The sequence below is a fragment of the Pelophylax lessonae genome (genome assembly GCF_965119305.1).
Source record: "Pelophylax lessonae genome assembly, chromosome: 8".
Lineage (NCBI taxonomy): Eukaryota > Metazoa > Chordata > Amphibia > Anura > Ranidae > Pelophylax > Pelophylax lessonae.
The window spans coordinates 101168520-101193777 of NC_138775.1; the positions used below are offsets into that span (position 1 = coordinate 101168520).

At 40.0% G+C, this 25258-nt stretch overlaps 1 protein-coding gene across 1 annotated transcript in view; it reads left to right on the forward strand.

The window, feature by feature from the left end:
- The first annotated feature begins 1385 nt into the window (after positions 1-1385).
- KCNJ4 (potassium inwardly rectifying channel subfamily J member 4) overlaps positions 1386-25258 on the forward strand; it is a 254324-nt gene continuing 230451 nt past the window's right edge. Inside the window, exon 1 of the mRNA XM_082265853.1 lies at positions 1386-1426. The gene's annotated coding sequence lies outside the window, so the exon portion shown is untranslated. The remainder of the gene's footprint in view (positions 1427-25258) is intronic.

Below are 25258 nucleotides of genomic sequence, written 5' to 3' on the forward strand. Positions count from 1 at the left end.
CCCCTCTCCATACATCCCCCTCTCCATACATCCTCCCCCTCTCCATACATCCCCCCCTCTCCATACATCCCCCCCCCTCCAAACATCCTCCCCCTCTCCATACATACTCCCCCCTCTCCATACACCCCTCCCCTCTCCATACATCCTCCCTCTCCATACACCCCCCCTCTCCATACATCCCCCATCTCCATACATCCTCCCCCTCTCTATACATCCCCCCAGCTCCATACACCCCCCAGCTCCATACACCCCCCCTATCTCCATACATCCCCCCAGCTTCATACACCCCCCCAGCTCCATACAATCCCCTATCTCCATACATCCCCCCAGCTCCATACACCCTCCCCCCAGCTCCATACAATCCCCCTATCTCCATACATCCCCTATTCTCCATACACCCCCCCTCTCCATACATCCTCCCCATCTCCATACATCCCCCATCTCCATACACCCCCCCCCTCTCTATACACCCCCCCATCTCCATACATCCCCCCCTCTCCATACACCCCCCCTCTCCATACATCCCCCATCTCCATACATCCCCCCTCTCCATACACCCCCCTCTCCATACATCCCCCCCTCTCCATACATCCCCCCTCTCCATACACCATCCCCCCTCTCCATACACCCCCCCTCTCCATACATCCCCCTCTCCATACATCCCCATCTCCATACATCCCCCCTCTCCATACATCCTCCCCCTCTCCATACCCCCCACCTCTCCATACATCCTCCCCCTCTCCATACACCCCCCTCTCCATACATCCCCCCATCTCCATACATCCCCCCTCTCCATACACCCCCCCTCTCCATACATCCCCCCCCTCTCCATACATCCCCCCATCTCCATACATCCCCCCCTCTCCATACATCCCCCCCCCCAGTTCGATATCCATTTACCCTCCCAGCAAGTTAGTATTAGATGTAAATCACAGTCACAGACCTCAGATCAGAGCGGCGCTGTTGCACAGAGTGGTGAGCTGCTCCCGCCTCCTCGGTGTACAGGAAACACAGGAAGGGGCGGGTTCAGTGCTCTCCGCTCTCTGCACTGACACAACACAGGCAGGCTGCAGCCAGGGAGAGAGACCGGCTGCCACGTGTCACTCCCGGTGCATGGGAACCAAGCCGCCCGTACCGCCGTGCCCGCAAGCTTTCCTGTACTCAGCCCTGATTCGCTGGGGACGATTCCAGCGAATCAGGGACACTTTAGAGGTAAGGCTGCGCCCTAGGCGGCAGTGCACCCTAGGCGACTGCCTGTTTCGCCTAGCGGGAGCGCCGGCCCTGCACAGGTCTTATCCCTCTTCCAGTGTCCCTCATTCCAAAGTTCAAATGTTGGGAGGTATGTAAGTGGTTAACACTTTCTGAAAATCTAATATCTCTAACACCAAGTTACACCAGGTAAAACAGACATCTCTTTGAAATGCAGGTAAGTTCACTCAGCACTCCTTTATAGGTATAGTAAGTGATGTTCCACCAGCCAGCAGCAGATGTGGCAGTGAGAGCTCATGACCTTTGCAGTCCAGAGTTCCACTCTCCCACCAGGCTGCAGTGTGAATACAGACTGTAATCACATGTAGAGATCATCCAGCCCAGTGCTGTCAGATTCCTCTGCAAAACCCACCAACTGCTCAAACGAACAGCTAGGAGGAGAGAAAGAGAAGGGGGGAGAGATGCAGAGATACAGCAGATGAGAGAGAGATCCAGGCTGATACCACACTGAGCTATAGGACATATAGAACAGTGGCAGAGAGGGTTCAAAAAGGTTTAAAAATTATATGGAGAAATTCAAGCTCTTATACTTAGTACTAAGCTGTAAAATACAGGGAAAGATAGGCTGGGAGAATAAAAAGATACCCAGAGGGTGATGAGATATATAAGAGAAGGAGAATAACAGCAACAATTAGTAATGTGTATGTAAGGGAGGTTGGTAGAGTGCATGGATCAGACTACAAAAAGTGATTGCATAGGTGTCTTTACAAAGTGAGATAGATTAAACCAAACTACAAACTTATCTGAGCTCTGAAAATGAGATGTGTAGCACATGGAAGGAGAAAAGGATCCCTGCTAGTCTATAGAAGAGGTAAAGTTACTTTACAGGGACACAAAAAAATCCCAGCCAGAGTGTCAGAAGAAGGGACTGTCTGTCTGAACTGTCACTGTGCCTGGTACCTGAGTGCAGCTCCAGCAACTCCCAGCCAAGGTAACATTCTACCCATCACTGCATGTTCAAATGTGTTCTCTTCTCATCTTATCATATTACCATGGAATGGATGCTTTTGTAGATTACATGGGAAATAGGTGTGTTTACATTTGCTTTATAAAGGTCTTTGCAAGTAATTATGAGTTTGATGTTGCTAAGAATAATAGCAAGCAATTATTTCTTAGATAGAAAAATATGACACCAAATGATCATTACCTTTATGTGAGGATGCTGTTCAAAAATTTGCTTTTGGTAAATATGTCTGAATAACTACTTTAAAACGTGTAAATATGTGTGCAGCATACATAGGCGCACATACCTTTGTGCACACTTTCTTTCTTTCTTTCTTTTCTTTCTTTCTTTCTTTCTTTCTTTCTTTCTTTCTTTCTTTCTTTCTTTCTTTCTTTCTTTCTTTCTTTCTTTCTTTCTTTCTTTCTTTCTTTCTTTCTTTCTTTCTTTCTTTCTTTCTTTCTTTCTTTCTTTCTTTCTTTCTTTCTTTCTTTCTTTCTTTCTTTCTTTCTTTCTTTCTTTCTTTCTTTCTCAATACATGCAGACTGATATAATGTGAATCACAGGTGTGTCATTGCAGGTTACCCAAAGAAATATGTGTAGGACAAAGATAATACAGAGATTATAGTGAGGCAGATACTCTGAGCAATGGTGTGCAGTGACTGAACATGATAATAATTATATAACCATAGTTATTTTTACACCACATGCTGTACAGTAGGTTGATATATAAAACTAACAACATTTGGTAATAGGAAAAAATCTATGTATTTCTGTGCTTTTTTTTATCTTAATATTTTCAGTAGTGAAGTGATAGTTATATTCTGACAATACTAGCTGTACTCTGATTATTTGTTTGGAACATGGTGTTACATAATATAACAATGTTTTCTCAACTTAACTATAAATATTCAAGGATAGAAATAATAATGATAATAATAATAACAATAATTTCTGATAAAAGATACAATACCTTTTGTTATTTTTATTGAGAACATATGGGATGTGATATGATTTTTTTTTTTTGTTACGCCCTGTATTTATTACACAGATGCAGTGACAATATAACTTTTTCTATAGCGGAATGACTGGTCAATTGAATGTTTTTTCTGGCTTTCAGGAATATTTTAGTTTTAACTGACAACCAAACCCTTGGAAATTTATCAGATCATTATCAAAAAATGGGTTGTCTAAGTCATTGTGATTGTACTGATTGTCAATCTTTATAAACCAATACAAAGAGCAAAGCGTTGAGTGGTATAGCAATTTAGTTTACTTATATACAGTAAATGAAACCCTGTTCCTGATTCGTATCTATCTATCTATCTATCTATCTATCTATCTATCTATCTATCTATCTATCTATCTATCTATCTATCTATCTATCTATCTATCTATCTATCTATCTATCTATCTATCTATCAACCTATTATCTATCTATCTATCTATCTATCTATCTATCTATCTATCTATCTATCTATCTATCTATTCTTTAAGAATGAATCTGCCTTGGAACACATGGCTTGCTTTCTGAAGGGCTAAGGTGAAAGACTTTCAAAGACTTGCTCAGTAACTAGCAGGAAACAAATGTTCTAATTCTTAGACATTGCACTTTGCATCGCTTTAGTGAATAAGCTAAGTACAAAGTGCCATGACCCTTATAAACCAATCAGAAATGATAATTATCTAATTTAATTACAGTAAAGACTACGGAGTGCAGTTAGTAGTATAGAGTGAAAGTTAGATGGCTCCTGCAGTATACATAGCACACTTTGCACTAATTATTCTTCAGTTCCAAATATAAAGGTTTTTCATTTCTGGCAAATTTATAAATGATAATGTATTCTGAGAATTTTACTTATCTGCCTTTTGTCAGCTGTAAAGTAGTCATGTTCTTTGAAAGAATATATATATTTTTTTAATTTAGACTGAGACCTTGCCTATTAGATCTGCCAGATCTAGGATCTGTTTAGCGAAACATCAAGTACTGTCTCTAGCATCTATATTTGAAAACCGTTTCTAACATATTTCCATAGAAACACTGAATCTGATGGCTCTTAAGAGCCACTTAACTCAGCCTTTCTTGTCTGCTGTAAACCCCCCACACACCCTGTTTGATCTCTGACCTTATATTATAATTATGATATATTTAGCTCTATCAATACAGTTCAGAATTCCTTCACTATATCATGTTGCAGCACTTCTTCGCTGAAAGTGCATCTTGTCTAATAAATTGAGACTCAGAAATATAAATAAAAAGATTTTTTCCATTCTCCCAACACATGAAATGTCTGGAATTGTTACAACTAGTGTGAATTGTGAATGTTTATTCTATTTATTATTTCATATTTGTTAATAGGTAACATAGAACTATTCAAAAGTTGGAAAATCTGAGGATATAAGAGAAACTCATTAAAAGTAATATTAAAATGTTACCAAACCCAAGACCCTGCATTCACTATATCAGGTCTCCTACAGTACACAAAACATGGAAATGCAATTATTTCAGTAAATAGAAACTGCCAAATACCTTTTCTCATCAGCAGTATATAGCAGTCTTGTGACTTCTACCAGTGTCTAGTTAAAGCTTGTAGGAGGAGTTTTCATTTTTGCATGACTGTCTTATAAGCATACAAGACCACCGACCCTCTATTTGGACAGTGCTGATTGGCCCTGTGCTGATGACATGCACTCTCACAAGAAAAAAAAAACTCAATAGCAATATATACCAAACTAAGCATGTGCAACTTGTCCCCGAGCTCTGTATTATCAGAAAATAATTAGAGGACAGGGAAGAAGGGGACGATCAGAGGAGACAGGATCAAACAGACTTTTTACACAATGAAGAGGATTAACTTCCATAGGTTCCACAGTGAGTATAACAAGCATGCGTTACTGCATATACACACTGATTTTACTGTTGTGGGTTTAATAAACCCTCTGCTAAACACTTTGATCAGCTGATTTAGTCACTTGCTGAGTATGCAGCTTTTTATTTTTTAATTCTAACCTATAGTCCAACTGGTGGCATGACCCCAACCCCAGGTTTACTGTTTCAGAATGACTCCTTTCACTTGCAGCATCCCATGGAGCCACCCTTACATGCAGGGACTAGAGTTGTGTCTCCCTACACTGTGTGCATCAATAGGCACACAACCTTATAGCCTAGGATAGTAAGGCACTCCCCTGCTCCTCTTTTCTCCTCCTTCTCCCCTCAAGTGAACAGACTGCTTGAAGACTGCGCTGTCCACTGTTAAAGAATACATTACACCAGGGGTGTCAAACTCAATTTCATCTTGGGCCGCATCAGAATTATGGTTGCCCCCAGAGGGCCGGTTCTATCTGTAGCCCACCACTATCAGAAGTCAAAAGCCCCCACCCTCCCTTACATCACAGTGCATCCGCTTTACTATGTGCTGCTGCTGGGAAGAAGCTGGAGACAGAGCTGGGAAGCAGCAACTGCAAGGTCTGGAGGAGGGCTGCAGTCAGCTGCCAGAGTCTGCTGAATGCTGAGACCAATAGAGGCGGAGAGGAGGGGGTGCTGCGGCTGCACAGAGGTGCAGGATCTGTAAGAGGAGTTGTGTCCTCCTCTCTGCTGCCAACTGCAGTTTGGGGGGTGGTCCTCTCTGCAGCTGCAGGGGGAAGCACAAGGTCTGGTAGAGGAGTTCCGTCCTCTCTGCTGTCGTCTGCTGAGCCAAGGTAGGGGCAGAGATGAGGGAGATGCAGCAGCTGCAGGAGAGGTGCAAGGGCCACATGAAATGGCCTGGAGGGCCTGATTTGGCCCGCGGGCCTTGTGTTTGACACCTGTGCATTACACCATCCCTGATATGTGTCTGTTGTACCATGTCCTTGTTATAAAAAAAAGTTTCTTGTTCTCTTTGCATTTCTTCCTTTTTGTGAAATAAATAGTGATCCTGCCAGTCCCTCTGTTTTCCTATCTCAAACTGACCACGATAGACGTGAGAGCACATCCTTCCCAGCATGATCAGTGTTCTGTCTATGCTAGGAACTCAGCCTGCCTGTCCTCCAATGATCAAATTTGACCCCCCACCCCCGCTCCCTGCACAGCCATTCAGTTCATTGTCCTGCTGATTCTCCACTCCCACCTCTCCAAGCCGCTTATGCAGCTGCAAACAGAGATATGTGAGGACTTTTTTTTTTTAAAATGGCATATACAATGTTTTTATATTTACAGTATACACGCATGTTTTGCTTTAAGTTTCTTTTTTAAACTTAATGGGTTGTTTTACAAGGTAAGGGTTCACATATAATTTAACTATTTCCTGTGAAATCTGGAAGAATAGGAAAGCAGCACTGAGAGAGCAAAAGTCAGCAGCATTGAAAGGTTGTAAACTGCAAGGACTGAGGTGAAAATTTTACTAAATAGTTTACAGGGGAGAGTTTATTTGATTGTGACCAAAGTGTTCATATAAAATGCTGAGGGTTTAATACAACTTTGAGGATAGGTTTACGCAGAGAAGCCATTAGAGCCTAAGCTGTTGGGGTAACCTTTTACATGCAGTCTAGAGGAAAGTAATATAAATACAGGGGCAGTCCACTTATTGTAAATAGCATTCAGTCCACTGTGCACCAGTACACTAATGCCTCGTTTCCACTGGGTGGTACAGTTCGGTTCGGTACAGTTTAGTATGGTTCAGAACGCTACACCTTGATCAGCCTTGCGTTTCCACCGCCAACAGTACCTCAGCAGTACCTCAACAGTGTAGCTCCAACCTGTTGGTACGGTACTAATGTGCTTGGTACAAAAAAAGGGTCCCAAAAAAGTGGTACAGTACGGTTCGGAATTAGGGTACCATTCACAACTTTTGACAATGGAAACGGCAAAAATTGCGTACCGTACCGAACTGTACCGCTCAGTGGAAACGAGGAATTATTACCCCCAAAATATGGCCTTTGGGGGGCACTTCACAGGTCACTTGCCAGTTACTCAGCTGAATGAGACCTTAAAGAAGGATCAAAACCAAAATTAAAAAGTATAATATTGCAGTTATTAATCCTTAAATGTGGTGGCTGAATTCATTTTTTCTAGGTTTAAGTTTTTAGGTTTTGTTTCCTCAGTTCTCACCAGTAAGCCTGTTATTTTTAAACTTCCTTTAAAGAGGTTGTAAGTCTCCAAAAAAAAAAAAATCTGAAAGACAAAGGCATAATGAGCTAGCATGCATTGCATACTAGCTCATCATAAAATACTTACCTTAGAACAAAGCCCCCGCAGCAGCGCCCACAAACCACTGACACGGCCGACATGTTAACCCGTCTTCCTTCCGGGTTTGTGTTCTCCGGCTATCTGATTGGCTGGAGCTGTGATGACGTTGTGCATGGAGGCCGCTGCTCACAGCACAGGGCTCTAAAGGAACGGCATGGTGAGCCGTTCCTTCAGAGTGCATGCAGCCAGTGATGTCACTGGCTGCATGCAAAGTAAATATCTCCTAAACGGTGCATGTTTAGGAGATATTTACACTACCTATAAGTATTCCTTATCATAGGCTTACCTACAGGTACAAGTTACAGATTAAGCTTTAACCAAAAGGAAAAAGAAAACCGGTGCTGTAACTGCCTAAAGTGGAAATAAACCTAACTTTTGTAAAACTGCAAGCAGGCAGGTTTTTATTTCAGAAGAGGCATGCTATGTCTCAACTGCAGTAATACAAACTTACCAACAACACCAGGTAAAAATAAAAGGGAAAAATTACAAAAAGAAAACTAATGCAGCCACCACATTTAATGATTGGTAAGCTGCAATATAATATATTTTTATTTCTTAAATGGAAAACAACAAATGGAACTTTAAACAGTGCTGAACCATCTCAGGAGTTGACACACATAGATTGAAAGAATAACAATTTATTACTCTATCCAACCGTTACTCGGAGTTGATGCCTGCTTGATTCTTGACTCATGAGTCACTCTCTACCTGAGTAGCTTATTATGACTCTATTGATGTTATCTATGGTGTGTAGAACTTTATCTTTGAATCTTTGACGAGTATGCACAAAGAGCAACATCCTATTGGGAGTTATTTTTACTGTTCAGTATTTATTTACTTTTTTTTTTTTTTTTTCTCTCCTAGCCCTCCTCCCCCCCCCCCCCCCCATCTTAACCATTCACACTATCCACTAGCATCTTCTATTGCTCACTTCAACTTATTGGAAACAGTTTTAACATTATGACTTCACTGGTCACGAGGTTCCGGTCGAGGTCTTCTCTATTCCTTCTATTCAAGACCGAGGTCGCATAGAATTTTTTTTTTTTCTCTTCTTTTTCGCTTACATTTTATTATCTTCAACGCTAATTGTAACGTATCTGAATTGGCTATTTTTATTGCCCTTGTTCTTGAACGGTTAACACCTCTAAACTGTATTTCATTGTACCATTTGACAATGTGCTTGTTCACCTTTTATTTGTCCCCCTATCCCAGCGGGACTGAAATGCTTTTGTTTTATACTATGTTTGATTTACTTCAATAAAACCGAATTGTTTAAAAAAAAAAAAAAAACAATTTATTGCATATAAAATGTCTTTTTTTTTAATCTCTCCAAAAAAATTAGAAATAAACATCTAACAATGGGGAGTATCCCAGACATATACAGCTTTTAGTCCATTGGATACAATCATCCAAAACATAACATTGATACATATATAACAATCATCAATATCAATGGGACTATTATAGCTATAAGATCTCAATGTGTTTTGCGATGATAGCTTCCTCAGGAGATGTTGTGCTGGTGATGGCAAAATAATGAAAGTTAACATAAAATGAAGAAAACATAAACATGAATATAGACTGTATAATGACAACCAAGGCACCACTGGTAAGCGCTGGGGAGAAATGCAAAAGAAGGACCACCCACAAGATGGAATACCTGCCCTATGTGAGACAGAGCACAGGGAAAAAGCCCATAAACTGGCGAGGGGGGGAGGACAAAAAAAAAACAGGACTAGAGGACTCGAGGAGAGGATCAGTGCTGCTCTGTGCAATACCATACCACTATACAATACCACAGAGCAGGTAAATATAACAAGTTTGTTATTTTGACTACTTCAATACAGTGCACTTTTAATCCCTTCCTGCCCAGGCCAATTTTCAGCTTTTAGCACTGTCACACTTTGAATGACAATTGCGCGGTCATGCTACACTGTACCCATGAATGTCCAAGATTTTTTTTGAAAGTAGCCATACTTCCCGCAGAAACTACCTCTTGTGGTAGAGAATTCCACAATCTTGTAGCCCTAACAGTAAAGAATTCCCTGCGTTGCCTGAGGTTAAAACACTTCTCATCTAATCACATTGTATGTTCTCGCGTCCTCATACAATCCTTTTTTTCTATGCTGAGATCACCATTGAGGTATTTGTAAATTGCTATCATGTCCCCTCTCAGGCGTCTCTTCTCCAGGGAGAATAAATTAAGCGTTTGTAGACGCTCTTCATAGTTAAGGTCCTCCAATCCCCTAAATAGTTTAGTTGCCCTTCTCTGGACTCTCTCCAGCTCCAACACATCCCTCCTGAGGACTGTCAACCAGAACTGGACAAAATACTCCAGATGCAGTCAGACCAGAGTTTTATAAAGTGGAAGGATTATAGTTTTATCTCTGGTATACATCCCCTTCTTTATGCATGCTAATATTCTGCCGGCTTTGGCAGCTGCCGCTTGACATTGCATGCTATTGCCTAGTCTATCCTCTACCAAGACTCCCAGATCTTTCTCCATTTTTGATTCCCCCCTAAAGTGTATAGTGCTTTTATGTCCCCAAGTGCAAAACCTTACACTTCTCCACATTAAACCTCATTTGCCACGTCGTTGCCCACTCTGCTATTTTGTTCAGGTCATTCTATAAGATATCTGCTTAATGCTGTGCAGTTATTGCCTTGCCCAATTTTGTGTCATCTGCAAAAACTGATATAGAACTACTGATCCTGTCCTCAATGCTGTTTATGAATGAATTGAACAGGGTTGGTCCCAGGACTGAGCCTTGGGGAACCCCACTTACCACCCCAGACCAGTCGGAGTATGCGCTATTTATTACCACCCTTTGGACAACGCCCTTTTGGCCAGTTCAGTATCCAAGAGCAAACCTTGTGGTGGATGCCTGCAGACCTTATTTTATAAATTAAGCGGTTGTGGGGAACTGTATCAAACACCTTAGCGAAATACAGTTACACCACATCCACTGGTCTCCCCCTGTCTAGCTCACAGCTCACCTCCTCGTAGAATGTTAACAGATTGGTTTGACAAGAACGCCCATTTGTAAACCTGTGCTGATTAGTGCTGATGCTGTTGTTGTCTTTATCAAACTCATCCCCTCCAGAAGTTTACATACTATCGATGTCAGGCTGACCGGCCTATAATTGCCCGAGACATGCCTCTGCCCTTTTTTGAATATCGGTATCACATTAGCTTTCCTCCAATCCCCTGGTACATTTCCTGTCATAATACTGTCAGCAAAAAACAGGAACAGTGGTCTAGATATACAGTGCCTTGCAAAAGTATTCGGCCCCCTTGAACTTTGCGACCTTTTGCCACATTTCAGGCTTCAAACATAAAGATATAAAACTGTAATTTTTTGTCAAGAATCAATAACAAGTGGGACACAATCATGAAGTGGAATGAAATTTATTGGATATTTCAAACTTTGTTAACAAATAAAAAACTGAAAAATTGGGCGTGCAAAATTATTCAGCCCCTTTAGTTTCAGTTCAGCAAACTCTCTCCAGAAGTTCAGTGAGGATCTCTGAATGATCCAATGTTGACCTAAATGACTAATGATGATAAATAGAATCCACTTGTGTGTAATCAAGTCTCCGTATAAATGCACCTGCACTGTGATAGTCTCAGAGGTCCATTTAAAGCGCAGAGAGCATCATGAAGAACAAGGAACACACCAGGCAGGTCAGAGATACTGTTGTGGAGAAGTTTAAAGCCGGATTTGGATACAAAAAGATTTCCCAAGCTTTAAACATTCCAAGGAGCACTGTGCAAGCGATAATATGGAAATGGAAGGAGTATCAGACCACTGCAAATCTACAAAGACCTGGCTGTCCCTCTAAACTTTCAGCTCATACAAGGAGAAGACTGATCAGAGATGCAACCAAGAGGCCCATGATCACTCTGGATGAACTGCAGAGATCTACAGCTGAGGTGGGAGACTCTGTCCATAGGACAACAATCAGTCGTATACTGCACAAATCTGGCCTTTATGGAAGAGTGGCAAGAAGAAAGCCATTTCTTAAAGATATCCATAAAAAGTGTCGTTTAAAGTTTGCCACAAGCCACCTGGGAGACACACCAAACATGTGGAAGAAGGTGCTCTGGTCAGATGAAACCAAAATCTAACTTTTTGGCAACAATGCAAAACGTTATGTTTGGCGTAAAAGCAACACAGCTCATCACCCTGAACACACCATCCCCACTGTCAAATATGGTGGTGGCAGCATCATGGTTTGGGCCTGCTTTTCTTCAGCAGGGACAAGGAAGATGGTTAAAATTGATGGGAAGATGGATTGAGCCAAATACAGGACCATGATGGAGTCTGCAAAAGACCTGAGACTGGGACGGAGATTTATCTTCCAACAAGACAATGATCCAAAACATAAAGCAAAATCTACAATGGAATGGTTCACAAATAAACATATCCAGGTGTTAGAATGGCCAAATCAAAGTCCAGACCTGAATCCAATCGAGAATCTGTTGAAGGAACAGAAAACTGCTGTTCACAAACGCTCTACATCCAACCTCACTGAGCTCGAGCTGTTTTGCAAGGAGGAATTGGCAAAAATTCCAGTCTCTCGATGTGCAAAACTGATAGAGACATACCCCAAGCGACTTACAGCTGTAATCGCAGCAAAAGGTGGCGCTACAAAGTATTAACTTAAGGGGGCTGAATAATTTTGCCACCCAATTTTTCAGTTTTTTATTTGTTAAAAAAGTTTGAAATATCCAATAAATTTCGTTCCACTTCATGATTGTGTTCCACTTGCTGTTGATTCTTCACAAAAAAATCACAGTTTTATATCTTTATGTTTGAAGCCTGAAATGTGGCAAAAGGTCGAAAAGTTTTAGGGGGCCAAATACTTTCGCAAAGCACTGTAGTTTTACTAAGTTCTTTGAGTACTCTCGGATGTACACCATCCGGGCCTGGTGCCTTTTCAGTGTCCTCTGTAACCATCCTCCCCTCATCATTAATTAAGTGTGCAACATGCTCTGCCCTTGTTTTTTTTTTTTGCTGTTGATATATTTAAAGAATTTCTTAGGGTTCTTTTTACTATCCTCCGCTATTTGTCTCTCGAAGTTGATTTTAGCCATTTTGCCATTTTGATTTCGTATTTACATTTCTTATTTGCCTCCTTTTATTGCCGGAAAGCCGATACTGTACCCTCTGATTTATATTTTTTGAAGACCATTTTTTTCCCCTAATAAGTTTTTTAACATTATGGTTTAGCCAGCCAGGTTTGGCTTTGTCTCTTCTAAATTTATTTCCCATAGGAATGCACCGCAAAATGCAACTGGACACAGGCGATCACATGGGTAAAGAGCCAAGTCATTGGCTCTTTACCAAAATCGGGTCGCGCTGTGTCCTAGCAACACAGCACGGCCATGATCGCCGCACTGCACGCCCCCGCAGGTGCACGAGATAGGCTGTTCTGGTGCGCGGTCACATGACAGCGTCCCAGAACGAGAGCTGCTACGCCATCATTTGACGGGCAGGTGGCAAGTGGTAAAGGAAAAAAAAAACAAACGTTTAGTATCACATTAGCGTAAGTAAATACGGTACTTATATAGGGATTGTTTTTTTTTTTTGTTCCAGCGATTACATAAAGGGGAGTGGGAGGGAAAGGTGGGTGATGGCTGACATTGATCCCATGGTAGGTCCTTAAAGTGTTGTAATCCTCAGGCATGAAATATAAACATAGCATATCCCTCTAAAGTTTCTATTTGTCTCAGTTAAGAGCACTAAGTGTCATTTCTGTCTGCTGCTTTATTCCTCTTCTTTCAGCATGAATCAAATCTGACAAATTCACCTGACACCAAGAGAAAAAAGGTGTTGTGTGAAAGGGGAGGGGGTTGTCCCTTCCCTCCATCCCCTGGAGGATTTGTTTCATCTCGGTGTATCAACTGAGACCAGTCCCTTCACTGGGTATATCTAAGTGTTTACAACCACTTTAAAGCAAAAAGGTTTGCTTTACCTTGAATGGTCAAACCTGATGCTTTGCCTCAAATTGACATGGTGAACCTTTACTTTCAAGCTGGGTTTAATGAAAAGTATTTTTTCTGTTCTCATCATTTATTCTAAAGTGTATCTAAACCCAAGTACTTAAAAACATATTATCTAGTATGGATAATTTTACACGAATAACATCTATTCAAATCAGCAGGAGATCCGTGGAGAGATCCCCTGCTGAATCACAGCAGACTGGAATAGATGTTACTTTGTTTAATTTTTCCTTCCATCTAAAAACAGAGGAAAAAACCGAGCGAATGATCCAGTGTATTGGCAGGCAGAGGTAAACAGACATCTATTTTCATTATTTTACCTTGGACCTAAATATCACATTTAGGTCTGAAAGAATAGAAGAAGAAACAACCTTTTTATGTCTTTATTTTTTGGCGGGGGGACTAATATGGACTTATAGGTAATCACATGTAAACTGACATGCTCCCATTGTGGCATCCATGCAGGTGCACGACCCATAATGTATCCTGGAGGCATTCAGGGTTGTGAACCTGCAACCACACACATGTAATGTTGGGAGCAACTGCTGTGTCTGTGCCGCTGCTGCAATCCAATTGACAGCTATGGAACTGCCTGCATGGGGATGCACAGAACACCTGTCCCCATGCAGGTATACACAGCCCTCCATGGGTGTATGGTTATGTATGCCTCGTTTAAATGAAGCCTAAAACAGAAGTGGAATCTTTTCCCCAATTAATGGGGATGACAACCTCGCCTTGCAGGGTCTGCCTACAGTGAAAGAGTTTTGATCTTCATCTCCGCGTTACTGTTCAAAACAACAATCATGCTTGCTTATGTACACTCTGCTAACACATACAGCCTGCAGTGCTATCCTCATTTGGCAGCAAATCTCACAGTGCTGCCCAAAGTATCATGGAAATTATTCTCAAGGTGGCAAAGCATGCAATTTGTAAGATGTGCACTGCCTGCACTTTGATTAGGGTCACCACAGCTGCACTATGCAAGTGACTCTGAAAGGTAAAATATTGTATGTCCATTAAGGATCTCATTTATCCAGGTCTTGGTATAGCTAAAGGCAAACTTTTTTTTTTTTTTCCATTTTGAATAGAGTAATGGAGGGTTATGCCCCTGTCAGTTTTTTTTTTTGCCATCTGAAACCCATTGGGGAGATTTCCCTTCACTTTCTGTCCCATAGCCAAAACAGTAAGTGAGAGGAAATCCCTTTAAATTTAGGGAGTTTCAGGTTGTCCCCAGGGTCACCAGATCTAGAGTCACCATTGGAAGATTTCCCATCTCTTACCATTTTGGAGACAACGCAAATTTGGGATTTTTTTACTTTCACTTTCAATGATAATGGTAACTACTTTCCGACCAGCGATGTACCCACATATTGCTGGACTTTTGGTAGTTATACCGGGAGGATGTCCAAAGCTGCAGTTGTCTCCCCCCGTAGTGGTTTTTAGAGCCACCGATTGGCTGTCTTGTAAAAGTGATTCTAGTGGCTAAATAACCACAGCACTGCTTTTACAAGCGTTGCTTATGGATAGTAATATGTATGTCTTTCGTCACTGTTGCATAGGCATGCATCATTTTAAAGCATGACATGTTTGGTGTCTATTTACTTGGTATAATATCTTTTATATTTTACAAAAAAATGGGTAATGTATTGTGTTTTTTTGCATTAAAATGAAAAAAAAAAAAAAAAGCGTATTTATTTCCCAAACAATTGCGTTTGAAAAACGATGTGACATAAAAAAATTGCAAAACCCACCAATTTATTCTTTAGGGCCTCTGCTTAAAGAAAAAAAGAAAACATATATATATATATATATATATATATATATATATATATATATATATATATAATGTTTGAAGGTTCTAGGTAATTTTCTACCAAAAAATACTGATTGTTACATGTAAACGTGTAAAGCCCAGGTCTGGAAGCCTGACAGGTATTCTAATCCCCCTCCAAAACTGCCTTTAGTTATACTTTCACTGGAATTGTTCTTTAATGTTGAACATTACATTACAAAACATGCCCCTTTCAATATTACAAGTACAGTTCAACACGATTAACTAGACTAACTACTGCTAACTAAATTCTACATGCAGTAAATAATAATAATATTGATACTGAATAACAACTTAAGTCCTCAGGCATTTACTCCCCCACATCCCCTTAAGTCCCAGAGCTTTTTTAATCTTTCTACAAGGTATCCGTCCTGCTCATGAAATCTTTCAGGGTTTTATATCTAGCCTTTTTTAGGGCAGATAGGGCTTTAATTTGGTAGCAAATTTGGATACTTATATTTATATATATATATATATATATATATATATATATATATATACATACGGTGCCTTGCGAAAGTGTTTGGCCCCTTTGAACTTTGCAACCTTTTGCCACATTTCAGGCTTCAAACATAAAGATATAAAACTGCAATTTTTTGTGAAGAATTTAACAACAAGTGGGACACAATCATGAAGTGGAACGAAATTTATTGGATATTTCAAACTTTTTAAAAAAAAAAAAATTGAAAAATTGGGCGTGCAAAATTATTCAGCCCCCTTAAGTTAATACTTTGTAGCACCTCCTTTTGCTGTGATTACAGCTGTAAGTCAATTGGGGTATGTCTCTATCAGTTTTGCACATCGAGAGACTGAAATTTTTGCCCATTCCTCCTTGCAAAACAGCTCGAGCTCAGTAAGGTTGGATGGAGAGCGTTTGTGAACAGCAGTTTACAGTTCTTTCCACAGATTCTCGATTGGATTCAGGTCTGGACTTTGACTTGGCCATTCTAACACCTGGATATGTTTATTTGTGAACCATTCCATTGTAGATTTTGCTTTATGTTTTGGATCATTGTCTTGTTGGAAGACAAATCTCTGTCCCTGTCCGGTATTTGGCTCCATCCATCTTCCCATCAATTTTAACCATCTTCCCTATCCCTGCTGAAGAAAAGCAGACCCAAACCATGATTCTGCCACCACCATGTTTGACAGTGGGGATGGTGTGTTCAGGGTGATGAGCTGTGTTGCTTTTACGCCAAACATAACGTTTTGCATTGTTGCCAAAATGTTTGATTTTGGTTTCATCTGACCAGAGCACCTTCTTCCACATGTTTGGTGTGTCTCCCAGGTGGCTTATGGCATACTTTAAACTACACTTTTTATGGATATCTTTAAGAAATGGCTTTCTTCTTGCCACTCTTCCATAAAGGCCAGATTTGTGCAGTATACGACTGATTGTTGTCCTATGGACAGAGTCTCCCACCTCAGCTGTAGATCTCTGCAGTTCATCCAGAGTGATCATGGGCCTCTTGGCTGCATCTCTGATCAGTCTTCTCCTTGTACGAGCTGAAAGTTTAGAGGGACGGCCAGGTCTTCGTAGATTTGCAGTGGTCTGATACTCCTTCCAATTCAATATTATCGCTTTCACAGTGCTCCTTGGGATGTTTAAAGCTTGGGAAATCTTTTTGTATCCAAATCCGGCTTTAAACTTCTCCACAATAGTATCTCGGACCTGCCTGGTGTGTTCCTTGTTCTTTATCATGCTCTCTGGGCTTTAAACAGACCTCTGAGACTATCACAGTGCAGGTGCATTTATACGGAGACTTGATTACACACAAGTGGATTCTATTTATCATCATTAGTCATTTAGGTCAACATTGGATCATTCAGAGATCCTCACTGAACTTCTGGAGAGAGTTTGCTGCACTGAAAGTAAAGGGGCTGAATAATTTTGCACGCCCAATTTTTCAGTTTTTTATTTGTTAAAAAATTTTGAAATATCCAATAAATTTCATTCCACTTCATGATTGTGTCCCACTTGTTGTTGATTCTTCCCAAACAATTACAGTTTTATATCTTTATGTTTGAAGCCTGAAATGTGGCAAAAGGTCGCAAAGTTCAAGGGGGCCGAATACTTTCGCAAGGCACTGTATATATATATATATTTTTTTTTAAATTAGAAAAAAAAGAAAAGCATTTTCCTGTAATTTTTCCTGACACAACGTTTATGTAGTTTGTAAACCAAAATATAATCAACAAAGTCTGCTAATTTAAATGATATCACATTACTGCAACTGTTATGTAACTTATCAGAGTGATAAATCTCAAAGTGAACGTATGTGTTTTCTTTAGGGCTGACATAAGCATACTATTAACTGAAAGGCAGCCCATACGTTCATCATTTTTTTCCTTCAACCAGCAGGTTGAATGAAGAAAAAAATGATCCAATTATGCCATTCACACATTCTGTAGCAGCACAGCATATAAAAGCTCACTCCACAGTCCTCACAGTGCAGAAGGGCCTGGTTAGAAAAAGATTTCCCCCGATGCAGGATGACTCACTTGGGAAGTCAACCACTGTCAGACAAAGTCCTACCTTCCTGATAGACGTCACACTGGTCCAGTGGTGGGTAGGGAAAAGTTTTTGGGATTTCCTCCTTTTCATCAGCCAGAGGCTCACTTTGGGCTTGGTTCTTTCTTGTCTCTTGTGTGTTTATATATGTACCATTTCCAATATCCCTGTGCATTGTGTGTGATAAGAAACGCAACTTCCTTGTGTGGCCATGTAACTTCTTTAGAGACTTCCCAATAGTACAGTTCCAATTTAAAAATGTGTATGTTTTGATCATATCTCCTCTTAATCACCTTTTATTCAGGAAGAATATTCAAAATTTTTGTAGTCATTCCTCGTTGCCCTTTTCTTGACTCTCTCCAGTTTAAGGACATCCTTCTTGAGGATTGGTGATCAAAATTGGATGCATACTTAAGACGGAACTAGCAAAATGACATTTGTGGTCCAATTGTCCCCTTGTGTATATTTTCGGCATGCCTAGCTTCATGCAAATGCAACCCTTTAGAAAGCCAATATATGCTCAGGATCTTTATGGGCTGCAGTGGTGCACTGGAATGCATCTGCAGGTATCTGCTTTGAAACTGCAGCTTTACTTTGTTTTGTCTCAGTAGGTTATATGTTTTCTCTAAATTTCTATTTGATAAATATGTTTGCGTTCAACTTTAAATTTAACTGTCGAGTTTTCAATATCAACTACATTTAGAAAAATGAGTGGATGCCTGTGATACATACCTTATGTAAACTTAGACTGTATTGTAAAAACAACAAGGCGTATGTAGCTTCCTAACTCTCTGGAGTTAGAGTTAGGACTTAAGAAATGGGGTGCCATGACAGGGCCTGTAGCTTACGCCTGTATTTGCAAATGTGTGCAAAATAAACCCCTGTTTTTAATACATATTGTTAGACAGGTTAATTTGGTTGGTCGCAGACTGGTTGTTAAACAGGTATCTGAGGAGAGGGTCCATTACAACTAAAGGAGGAAAGGAGATCCAGTTTAGTGAAGGAAAAGTCTCATCCAGGTTTGATCTATTAATATTGTATTTACACCTAATGAATCCTTATCAATGATTCCAGTTGGAGATTTCTACAAATGCAGGAGAGAAATGAGACTCCAACTTAATAAGAGTGCAATTCAGTGGAATCCAAACATTTCTCAGCTTTTATTGCATAGTGCTTGATCCCACTGGAGACCATCACTCATCCAAAACGCCAGAGTAGGATGTCTCTTCGCTCTATAGCAACAGTCTAAGGCAGTCTTCAAATTATGGCCCTCCAGTTGTTGAGGAACTACAATTCCCATCATGCCTTGTCATGTCTGTGAATGTCAGAGTTTTACAATGCCTCATGGGACGTGTAGTTCCGCAACAGCTGGAGGGCCATCGTTTGAGGATCCCTGGTCTAAGGCATTTTGTTATTTCCCATCTAGTAAGTGTTTAGATTGGTGGAGGTGCAGGGTTGTTACGGGTCTTTTCCAAACACATTGGGTAAAGTGTGTTTATTTGATGCTGGATTTTTTCTACTTTCTGATGAATGGTTAGACATATCACACATACTGTTGGAATCACTCTGATATACACAGAAGATTTCTTTTAAGTCAAGTCACAGATTCAATTTTGGGACTTTGTTCACGCAACAGAACCTTTGCTTATCAATCACAGTGAAGTGCTGCATACCCCTTGTTATTTTTATTGTTTCCAGAAGGTTCTATATTCACCTTTTGTGTGCCATCTGCAAAATATTTATACAGCGCTCACTTTTTCTTTTCGGGTTTTAGACTATTGTATTGTGTTTATTATAGATAAGCATAGGTTCGGGTAGGCAGATTATGGTCATAGCTAGTGATGATTGAGTCAGAAGAAGATGGAATTTGTACATTCTTGATTGACTAAATATTTGCACGCTGATGTGTCTGAATAAAAATGGATCACACCGTTCAGGAATCTTGGCAGTTGTGATTGTGATGAATTGTGTGGTGGAACAGATCTATATGCGTATATCAGTCAGAATAAATAATTCACAATTCTGATTTGTAGATTACATTTTTTCATCACTAGTTAACCGCTTGCCGACTGCTCACAGTATATTTACCGCGGCAGTCAGCCCCTCACAGGCAGAGTGACGTAGGTCTACGTCGCTCGCCTGTGAGGCTCTGGGGAGCGAGCGCGCGCCCGCGGAGGCGTGCTCCCGCTCCCGCGTGGTCACGGACCCCCCCGCGCGTGTGACCAGCGGACCCGATGTCCGCCGGTCACTCGGCGATCGGCGGGGGAGAGGGAGAATGTCAGGCAGCTTGTGTAAACAAGCCACCTGTCATTCTCCTCGCTGTAAAAACACTGATCACATGGATCTAGTATGTAGATCCGTTGATCAGTGTCCTTACAGCTCAAGCCACAGCCAATCACAGTAGAAAGCACGCCCCTAGGAACACACACAGCCCCTCCCTCCCAAATAAAGTTAACCCCTTCACTGCCAGTGTATTTTTACAGTAACAGTGCATATATATAGCACTGATTACTGTAGAAATGTCACTGGTAACCCCAAAAGTGTCAAAAATGTCAGTCAAGGGTCCGATCTGTCCTCCGCAATGTCGCAGTACCGCAAAAAAAATCACAGATCGCCGCCATTACACGTTAAAAAAAAAAACACCAAAAATGACAGAAATCTTTCCCTTTGTTAGTAAACGCGATAACTTTTGCGCAAACCAATCAAAATACGCTTTTTGCAATTTTTTTTACCAAACATAGGTAGCATAAAACAAATTGGCCGAAAATTTTAAAAAATTTTGATTTTTACATTTTTTTTTTGGGGGAATTTCATATAAAAAAATTTGAAAAATATTGTTATTTTTGCAAAATGTACGCTCTTTTTTTGTTTATAGCGCAAAAAGTAAAAATCGCACGGGTGTTCAAATACCACCAAAAGAAAGCTCTGTTTGTGGGAAAAAAAGGACGCCAAATTCGTTTAGATACAGCGTCGCACGACCGCGCAATTGTCCGTTAAAGTCACGCAGTGCCGAATCGCAAAATACCCCCTGGTCGTTTAGCAGGAAAATCCTCCGGGGCTTAAGTGGTTAAAGTTTGGTGTCTTATCCACTATATTCAGAATGTTTATACATGTGATGACCACTGGTGGTTTATGCCTGAATACATCAAATTTATAATACAAGTACTGCTGGTGACAAAAGAATAATGTAGAGGATGGAAAATGAAACTGAATCAAATTCAGAGAGCAGTTATGTCTTGGTCATTGCCATTTTCATAAGAAAGGGGCATGATCCCTTTACCATGTATGTGCGACTGGGTATTAGGAAGACCTTCAGCAGTCTTTTCAAAGACAGAAGCATCTTCTAGTAGTCTAGAGTCTATATCCAAGGCTGGTAATTTATCTCTCAACACTGCATCCTAATTAAAGGCTTGGGTCTGTAACAGGTGGTAAAAAAATATGCATGTAACAATAAGCATTAATTACAATCTATGTTTATACTGCATACAAATATAACATTCATTTTAAAGGTCAAATATCATAAAATATATTGTATTTTGATAAATGTATACAGTTAGAGCATGTCAGGATCATATTAAAGATAATAATTCCTTTTTATGTTTCATTCCTTCTTTTTTTTTGTATTTCTTTATTTATATTTCCTTGTTCAGTTATTAAAGAAAACTATTGTTTATTAGCCCCACTTGCCATTGTAATAATCATGGCAGAAAATAAAAAAAGTATTATAAAATGCTGAAATATAATAAAATGTTATTTGAGGCCACACACTATTTTTAAGCTTTATATATTTTTTTACACCACACAGTTTCAGCTTTTATATTTAAAGGATCATATAGATTTTTTTTTTATCTTTTGCACTACAAATTAATTTTTTACGAAATTTTCTACTTAAAGTGGTTCTAATGGCAGAAGTTTTTTTTTTTATACCTTTATGCATTATCTGCATTATTTAAAAAAAAAAAACCTTCTGCAAGCAGTTCCCCCACCCCCAGCCCCTTAGCCCCCCAGCTCCCCTTATACTTTTGATACCAGAAATGCGTATGAGAGCAGAGGCTCTATCAGCTCTTTCTGTCCTAATTGGCTCACACACAGTAGCAGGAGCCATTACTATGGGGGCACTCAGCAGGGGGGAGGAGCAGGGGTGCCAGCTGGGGACCCGAAAAGAGGAGGATCGGGGCTACTCTGTGCAAAACCATTGCACAGAGCAGGTGAATATAAAATGTGTTCTGTTTTTGTTTTGTTTTACCTTCAGAATCACTTTAAAACATAAGTTTGATAAACATTTGCACAAATAGCATGCTACATCAAAAATGCAACAAGTGGTACTTTGCTTCCTGAAAATATATATTGTTTTGAGGGTTTTAAGTAAATGTTCATCCAAATAATTAGCAATTTAGCATTTGTCTGGCAGTGAAAGTATTTGAAGTGTGACTAAACCCACAACAATAAAATCAGTCGGTAAATGCAGTAAAGCATGCTTCCTCCACATTTTGTAAAAAGACTGTTTGATCCTGTCTTCTCTGATCCTCCCCTTCTTTTACTGTCCTCAATCTGTCCCCTGATATTACAGAGCCTAAGGGGCACTCTGCACATGCTCAGTTTGGTGTGTATTGCTATAGATTTTTTTTTTTTTTTTTGGGGACGGTGCATGTGATAAGCACACGTCAAATCAGCACTGTCAAAACAGAGGGTCAGGGGTCAGCAGCCTCATAGGACAGTCAGAGGAGAATGAAAACTCCTCCTACAATCTTTAACCAGACACTGATAAAAGTCACAAGACTGCTATATACTGCTGATGAGAAAAGGTATTTAACAGTTTATATTTACAAAAATAATTGCATTTCTATGTTCTGTGTACTGTGGGAGACCAGATATAGTGAATGCAGGGTCTTGGGTAACACTTAGTAACACTTTAGGGCCAGCTGTTGCAAAGGTATTGTTTTATTATAGTGGGAAAGGGTTAGATCATTGTACCAAGTTTTAATTTATGTCTGTGGCACCAATAGAAACATTTCTCCCCATTTCCTTGTTTGGAAAACTTATATAATAAAACCAGAGACAGTAACATACTCACTTTTTTGAGTAGAGAAAGGTCTGTCTCTTTCTATGGTTTTAATGGTTATTTGTGTCTTTCCCTCTGACCATTTTCCCTCTTTTTTAGTCCTCGTCGCACAGTGGTGTCACAGACAGCCAAAGAAACTCAATGGAAATTGTAACACTTTCCAACACTTTTCAAACCTAAAAAATGTTTTGGTTGGAACTGAGCTTTAAAGTGACTGTGTCACCAAAGTGAAGTTCCAATAAATGAACTGCAAGGAAGATTAAATACTTACCACTCATATCGCAGCTTTTTTTACTAGAACTTTCAGAATAATTTTTGGTGTTATAATGAAAAGAAATGATGTCTTTATGGGCAAAACTTTAATCAGCAGACAGCCGTTAGCCCTAGTTGCCACCTCCAGGACCCCAATCTAATATGTTACACCGGATGGACTTAAAGCGGAACTAAACCCATCATTTAACAGTTATGAAAACCAGTTACATTCCCAGCATGCTAAGGAATGCTAACTGTCACATTTGCTTGTGCTCTCAACCAAACTGTCAAGCCATTAAATAACTGATCACATTTGTGGCATCATGGCAGTTGCAGATCAAACAGAGGCTAAGATAGTAGCTTGTTCAGCTGAAAAGGATAGGAGGGTTTGGTTACACTTTAAACATAGAGGATCATAGTGATGATCCTGGGAGAAGAACCATGTGGTGAAGCTTGTCAGCTGGTTAAAGTTTTGCCTGTAAAGGCATCAACAGTGTGCAGCTTTTCCCTTGGACTGTACTTTTTTTTTTTTTTTAGGAAAAAAAAAAGGGTATACCTGATCTGAGGCTCGCTTGATATGCTGGTATCAGCTCATGCATAATTAATTAATGAAATTAATAATTTGTTTATATACCTTGAATATCCCATGGTGAGCTGATAAAGGTTTCCTATAAATCTTCCCCTACCTCCCTTAATGTAGCACACATACTTTTCACTGTGTGGCCTACACAGCCCTTGCAAAAAAAAAAAAAAAAGCCAGGTGTATTTAGCTCTTGCTGTGTATACACGCTAATCAATCCATGCATATCTAAGGCTGGTGCTGTATTTCTCTAGATGGCCAGGGAAGTGTGCCAACGACAGGAATGAAAGCAGCAATTCTTAGAAAATCTTTATTAAATTCATCACCGAATATAAAATTCTGCATATGCCCTTAGGGAATGCTCTCAAAATATGGTCTTTATGGCTTGAGTCTCTGCCAGCAACTGCTTCTCAGCCGGGTGGCTCTATGACTACATGTCTTTTTTTCTTTTCTGTTTAGACTATGTGACCTGGTGGCTTTGTCTAACCTAGACAGTGGACAGGTCTTTCATTTTCAAAAGGCTTCAAATACATAGAATAACCAACCACTTTGTAATGTAAAAATATTTAAAAAGTGAAAAGGATGGGGACATGGTACATGGGAAGGAAAGTAGCATTTATTGGGTTTTTTTTTTTTTAGTTTACCTATGTTGGTAACAATAAATATCTGTAATTAATCAATAAAAACAATAAAGTTCCCCCATCTGTTCAGTCACATCTCTTGGTAGAAAAAACATTGATAAATACAGATTTAGGTTACATAAGATTACCTAAGTTTACAAATTCGTCATAAGTTCAGTTTACATCTGTTTTTCATCTTTTTTTTTTTTACATTTCCTTTTTTTAGTTGTTGAAGAAACTAAGCATAGGTGACAAAAATATAAACAAAAAAATATATATTTCATGCCTAAAAACAGACATTAACAGCACTCGTTCATGCCCACAGACCGGTTTCATATTCTTTCTGTGAACAGAAACTGACTGAGGTATAGGCGGTTTTAAACAGACATACAGTATCTCAAAGAAGTGAGTATACCCCTCACATTTTTATAAATATTTTATTAAACCTTTTCATGTGACAACACTAAAGAAATTACACTTTGCTACAAGGTAAAGTAGTGAGTGTACAGCTTGTATAACAGTGTAAATTTGCTGTCCCTCAAAATAACTCAAGTGTCAATGGGAGCAGGTCTGTTAAATTTGGTGTTATCGCTCTCACTCTCTCATACTGGTCACTGGAAGTTCAACATGGCACTTCATGGTAAAAAACTCTCTGGTAATATGAAAAAAAGAATTGTTGCTCTATATAAAGATGGCCTAGGCTATAAGAAGATTGCCAAGACCCTGAAACTGGGCTGCAGCACAATTGCCAAGACCATAAAGCGGTTTAACAGGACAGATTCCACTCAGAACAGGCCTCGCCATGGTCGACCAAAGAAGTTGAGCGCATGTGCTCAGCGTCATATCCAGAGGTTGTCTTTGGGAAATAGACCTATGAGTGCTGCCAGCATTCCTGCAGAGGTTGAAGGGGTGGGGGGTTAGCCTGTCAGTGCTCAGACCATACACCGCACACTGCATCAAA